The following is a 6,394-nucleotide window of genomic DNA, read 5'->3' on the forward strand; positions in this document are numbered from 1 at the left end:
TGCACTTCAGTTACACGAGAGATTCATCACGGCACTTGCACAGGGGAGTCAGCCACGACCCTCTGCCGTCCTACCTCCTCCAGCCGGACTCGTCAGACAGTACACTTCAGTAATTAGCAATGTTTAAGCATTTGTACAAGTATCTATTAGGAGAGAAAAGGCAAAATCCACTTTACACAGCAGTGAGAGGGCAAGAAGCGCCTGCTGGGCTGTGCACCTCAGAGTTTCACCAGTTGTGCTCTGGGAGCCAACAGCAGGTGGATGAAGAATCAAAGAAGTATCTCGGTGCTTTCTGGCAGTGTGCGTGGGGAAACACAGCTTCGCACTAAGCACCCAACGGGAACAGATCCCCGGGGTCCGGCTGCGGTCCCCCCGCCGTGCTGCTGTCCCGCAGCCGTTCCCAGGTCCCGCTGCTGGAGTTGGCCTGGGCAGTGACAACTCATTTGCATTTGAATCAACAACAGCGTGGCCCAGAGGCGGCAGAAATAGAACAATGGCTGGCCTGAGCCAAAAATAGGTCAAGCGCAGCCGGGTGATTGGAGCCTGCATTAATGCATTTAAAAATACCACAGCAAACACAGCTGTCCAGTCGCTGTCTTTCAAACTGCAATCCTCCCTCGTCCTCGAGCGTAATTAACCCTTTCCTGCTGCCAAGCCTATTTCTGTGAGGAGGAGCGCCGGTGGGTGGGCGAGCAACAGGGCACAAGCACTCCTCGCGCCCTGCCCTCCCCTCCCTTCCTTTCTCCTCCCCTCCCCCGGCAGCATTCGCTGAGAAGCAAGAAAAACAAAAAAACGTTTCTAAAATAGCACTGATGCTCTCGCTCGCAACGTGGTTTCTGCCGCGCCCACGCACAGCAGTCCCGCGGGGCTATTTCGGCAGCCCTTGTCCTGGGTGCTGGGGCCGTGGCCTGCTGGGCTGGGCGAGCCAGGCAGGCGGGCTGGGGGAGAGAGGCAGGCACAGGGCATGCTAAGGGGAGCCGGGTGGGTGCTCCCGGCTATAAGCGGCGTTTCCATATTTAGCACGCCTGGTATAATGCTTATAGTAAGGCACCAGTTGTGGCACAGCATATTCGACATGCCTGCCTACTATGCACCATTCTGTCGGCTTACTTAAAATGTGGACAGGGGCTGAGCAGCTCCCGCTTATCTTTAGCAGCATTAGGCAATTTGTACATCTTTCTCCCTTTGATGAGGTGATGTAGTTTCAGAATGGCAGCGTTTGCAGATCAGAGTAAAAACACCATGCTGCTCTACGTCTTGGCAGGCTTCTCACATGCTATATTAGTTTCATTTTTCTAAAGACATTTCAAAAGTTGCACGTCTTGTTTTCTGATTATTGCATCTATATGCAGATCAGCAAAGTTTCATTTCACTGTTACAAATGATACTTGACCCGCTTTGCCATACCGTGCTTACTACACAGGTCACCAGAGCCTGTCACTACCTACCTATATCCTTGCACTCTGGCCACACACATGCCAAAATTCTGTGCCCCCTCCTCTGGGGAAGTGAGAATGGCAACAGAAGCAGGATTACTCACTAGGACCAGGAAGTCAATGCAAAGGTTGTCTCAGAGATTTCCAGAAATCCACCAAGTCCTGAACTACCTCAAGCACTTCTTGTTCTCAAAGACACAAGAGTGCTATGTAACACTTGAAGCTCAGTTCTGCCTTTCAGCCAAGAATTGCCAGTCTGCTGCTTAACTCACACAAGAGATTGCAGCAAAGGGCAATATTTTTTTTTCTTTACTTGTCACAGTTCTGCTTATCAAAGAAAAGATGCTCAATGACAAAATACTGTGACATTGTTATAATATTTGGAGACTTTTACGGCATCTGGGAGGTCCATAGTTCCAGTGTTCTGCCTTTTTTGCAACCACTTTATTTCTCTGCATGCAAAATAATCTAGTCCTGCCAGAGGATAGGATCTGTACCTTGGACAAATGGAGAAAGACTGCAGCAGCTGACAATGGGATTTTCCCTACAGGATCCTTAAGTTATCACCTAGCACCGATCAATGTTCTTCTTTCCTCATCTTTCCTCCTCACAGAGTTTAACACATCGTAAAGTGGAAGGGTGCTCTCATTTGAAAGGCAAAGGGTACGAAAGTACTTCTGTGGATGCAGGAGGGCTCTGCAGGCACCGTAAACCCTGCTCTGCAAAGGGGAAAGGATAAAGGTGGTAGCAGCAAGTAGGGTGTTACAATGCAAGCCAGTAGTTGCATAGCATGCATATCAGGTTATATTGAGAGCTGGCAACTTGATAACATGAACATTTAAAGTAATGCTCATAATGCTCTCAGAGCCAGTGCTAGAAAGCTCACTTGGGCTGAGACTACTCAATAATCAACAACTCCAGTTCATTCCCAGGAAAGCTGTTCACTCTTCTTCATCCATGGTGCTCCAGGTGTTCCAAATCCTGGTCCTGCCCCCCAGAGAGCTTCAGAAGACCTGCCTAGAATCCTGCAATCCCATTCATGCTGGAGATGCTTCAGCCTCTAATCACATTAGGAAAATGATAACCTGAACTGAGGGCTGAGAATGTAAATGTTCTTTTATCTCCTGAAAATAAGAATATCTAAATGTTTTATGCATAGGGCAGAAGATGTCTAATGAGTGCAAGGGGGAGGACCAACAGAAATAGAAATTTTATCTAACACAGAAAAAGCTTTTTATAGATGAAGGTAAACTAAAAAAAAATAAAAAAAAGGAATTGCTTTATGCCCTTGAGCCAACCAGAACATGACCCTATTTAGTGATTCAGTATCACAAAATAATCAAGTCTTATATTACTGGGAAACACCACACAAGTAAGTAAAAAGCAAGCCATGACACTGAAAATTCAGGAGTGTGGGAGACTGGCGTTAGGTAACTGTATGTGTTTCTAAGTTCCTGTATATGTGGTTGTATTTATTTAGATATCATTCACAGCTCTGACCTACTGACTTTAAATACTTCAGTGACTAAAAAAAAGTAAACTATTTTCAAGAGTAGAAAATGTACATTCAGACATTTAGCTGCAAGAATTCTTAATTTTGGCATGTGTATTTTAAAATAACAGACATGACTTACACTATTAGCTAATCCACAGACCACAGAGTATTGTATTGTTTCATCTTTGAGATTATAGATAAAAGTTATATCTAAAAATTTCCCTAATGAAGTCAGTCACCTTACACCTGACATTTACAGTCTGAATACTGAAATGATTCATTGTATTATGGGCCCACTTACGAAAATCTCTGGTACATGCTTGCTTTAAAACACTTGCGTAAATCCATCCCTTTTCAACATATTTAAGCACAAATTCTATGGATTGCAATAGAATTTAAACATGAAGCAAGCATTTTGCTGTGTCAGCCCAGTCAGCAATTGTATGATCGCATGGCTTTAAATAGCTCCTTTAGAGTCCCACAGGAGAAGGAAAAACGGTTTGTGCCTAGACAAAACTTGTTTTTTATTTTTGAAGCTATGCTTGTTATAAGGTACAGTTCATATAAGAAAACAAGGGATTATTATTATTATTATTATTATTATTATTATTTTCAAATGCACATCCTAAACTTGGAGAACTTTAATGACACTAAAGGGAAGAGTAAACTGTTAATCTGATTGCACTGCTGAGGTGACTCTAAATGTAATCAGCACCTTTACGGAAAATGTAAGGCATGTTAGTAGCACTGAGATCTCATTACAGGAGGTTCACAATATCTCTCTCTTGTTTTCCTTCTGAGTTGTTAAAAATAAATAAATGTAAGGAAATTATACTGGGAAACAGCATTACTGCAACATTAAGACTGAGAAATTAAGTGCTCAAATTAGAAGGAGCTAGGATTTCTACTCCATTATTAACTCAGCACCATTATAATTAAGCAGCACTTTTCTGCTCCTACTTTCCTCGTTAAGCACAGACAATACATTACTGTTTGTTTTTAGCATACCTCATTTATCACTCACATTCTTCTGAAGCACAGCCTTCATTAATATTCTGACTGCAGTTTCAGCTTTGGCAGTTTTCTTATTTATAAAGGAATTCTTACATTTATTCTTCTGCTGAGTTGCTTCATTGTAGCATATAATTATTATGTACAAAATTAAGTAGAGAGATGCTATCTGTTTTTAGTTGCACACTTAAGTTGGGATATTGCAACTCTTAGAGATGTCCCATAAAGTTGTCCTTCAGTCCCTTTTTCATTAGGCAAATATACAAGGAAAAAGCATCAAGTGATACCATGCACTGATATAAAATAATGCATGAGCAAGTGCTAACTAAATTAAGCTTGTATGGGTAATATGAAATCCGGCCTACTTCAGTACTGAAATTTTGATTTCTAATCCCTGCAACCAAAACAGTTCCTAACTATTATTTGTGTATCTAATTATCAGGAAGCAAGTAGCAGAAGCAGATGTTTTGGGAGCAGAAAGAAACCAGTGGAGCTGATCAAGCACCCTGTTTTAACTGCTGCCTGGAAATAAAGGACCACATTCTGAGCCCTGGGAGAGCAAAGATGAATCATTCAATCCACATGGTCTGGTTGGAAAGTTGCAATGCAAGGATGTCTGCAGTAAGTTTCCTGTATAGCAAGTCTTTGGTGTTGCCTGTGCAGGAATGCATGTCGCTTTTTCTTCACAGCACCCTGAATCCACCTGAGGAGCATTTTTCAGCTGAGGAGAAAACGGTGGTTCTAAGCACCTTAAGATCAATTCAACCTTCAAAGGAATTTCCTGGGACAAAGAAAGGCATATCTGTAGCTTCGGGAGATTTTGTGGCAAACAATGGGAGAATAGAACTTCATAAAGTTTTGAGAATAAGAAATGCTGCCCTAGGTAAATGCATGGGTGCCTGCCGTCTCTCCTTACGACAATAGAGAGAGCCGCTCAGCTTTCACATGTAAATGAGCTAAGGGCTTTTGGAACTAGCTCTCCTTTGTGCTGATTACCTGTCACTTTTTCTCCTCTTAAAATATGCCTTTCCATTCACATAAATAAGTCTACTGAAAATTAAGACCTAGATTCCGAACAAGACCTCAAGCAACATGCGCTTGATTATAAGCACAAGGCTAAAGTTAAGCACAAGCTTAAGTGCTTCATAAATTCAAGCATACTCTCTTGAATCACAAAGCTCAAATAATTAAAAAAAAAAAAAAAAACAAACCACAGACAGAGATAAAAATAAGTGATATTTAAGATAGGAAATACGTACATAGTTCAGTTATTCTACTAACACTGTTATTTGTTGGAACGAAAACCTAAAATTTTTGTGGTAAAATTAAGGTAAATTGCATACAGACAATACAAGCCACACAGCCAAAAGCAATGCCAAGTATTGATAAATAAATCCTTCAGACCAGCAAAGCACTGTGCTGCTTCTATGCCACGAATGAGGCAAGTAGATATATATACACAATATAAGATTTACCAGGTCTGCTATGTTTATGCCCAGCTTTCTTAGGCGTGTGTATGTGCGCTGAGTCTGACATGTAGCTGCTCTGGACACACACTTGAATAGATAGACATAAAGCAGCCCTGGAGCACCTAACCTGTAACAGACTGCAATACATTCCGTGTACTTCATGCACTTCAAGCTTCTTGCACATATACTGAGCAAATAATCTGTGCCTACGCTGAGCATTTTGAGCAGGTCAGCTCAACAGAACTGAGCACTGAGAATTATTCTTGAAGAAAAGACTGAAGCTCCTATTGTTCAAGAACCAGGATGAACAATATCTCTAGCCCATAATACATGCATGAATTTAAGTGCTTTTTTGGTTTTAAGCCAAGAAATGTAGGCCATGATTACCATTTAGAGAACTGCACTGTGAAAACCAGTGACTATGGCAAGGAACTTAGGGTCAGAGCAGAAGACAGCCAACTGAATATGACATCCTAGGATTACACCGTGATCAAAAAGGCTAATAAAATAATTGGATATATAAACTCACTCTAATTTCTTGCAGTACAGGTAGTGAAGAGTATTGACAAACTGAGGATGGATAGATTTGTGACCAGAATGATATTTATAAAATGATTAGAAAGCCGAAACTCTAAGACCTAGGATACTATGTCCATTTGGGTAATCAAATGTTCTTTATTTAAGAACCAAGTGTTTAGGAAAAATCTAGGCTAAAAGTGGACACTCATTTTAAAAATGTTTTAAAAGCACAGCCGAACACATACATGAATTCTATAGTGGCTGTGACACTGGAAAGAAACTTCTAACACTTCTATAAAGCAAACAGATCAGAGCTGGGGATCACGGGGGTGCCTACTTTGAATTAGTATAAATTATTGCTTAAGTGATAGGATTTATAAGAACTAAATAGAGTAATTTTTCCTACAAAAAAGTTTTTCTTTTAAATCACACTTTCCTATAAAACAGAGGTACATTCCCTTCCC

General features: G+C 41.2%; 1 protein-coding gene across 6 annotated transcripts in view; it reads right to left on the bottom strand.

Annotated features, from left to right (window-relative positions):
* Window positions 1–6,394, bottom strand: part of HDAC9 (histone deacetylase 9) — a 438,875-nt gene that overhangs the window by 267,536 nt on the left and 164,945 nt on the right. Inside the window, exon 1 of one of the 6 annotated variants that reach the window (XM_042817001.1) lies at window positions 75–536. The exons of the other annotated variants lie outside the window; for them this stretch is intronic. The gene's annotated coding sequence lies outside the window, so the exon portion shown is untranslated. Of the gene's footprint in view, window positions 1–74; window positions 537–6,394 lie in introns of those variants that run through there. 6 annotated transcript variants of the gene reach the window in all.

The sequence above is a fragment of the Centrocercus urophasianus genome, unplaced genomic scaffold (genome assembly GCF_019232065.1).
Source record: "Centrocercus urophasianus isolate 14NV4802_14NV808 unplaced genomic scaffold, USGS_Curo_1.0 seq_16, whole genome shotgun sequence".
Taxonomy (NCBI): domain Eukaryota; kingdom Metazoa; phylum Chordata; class Aves; order Galliformes; family Phasianidae; genus Centrocercus; species Centrocercus urophasianus.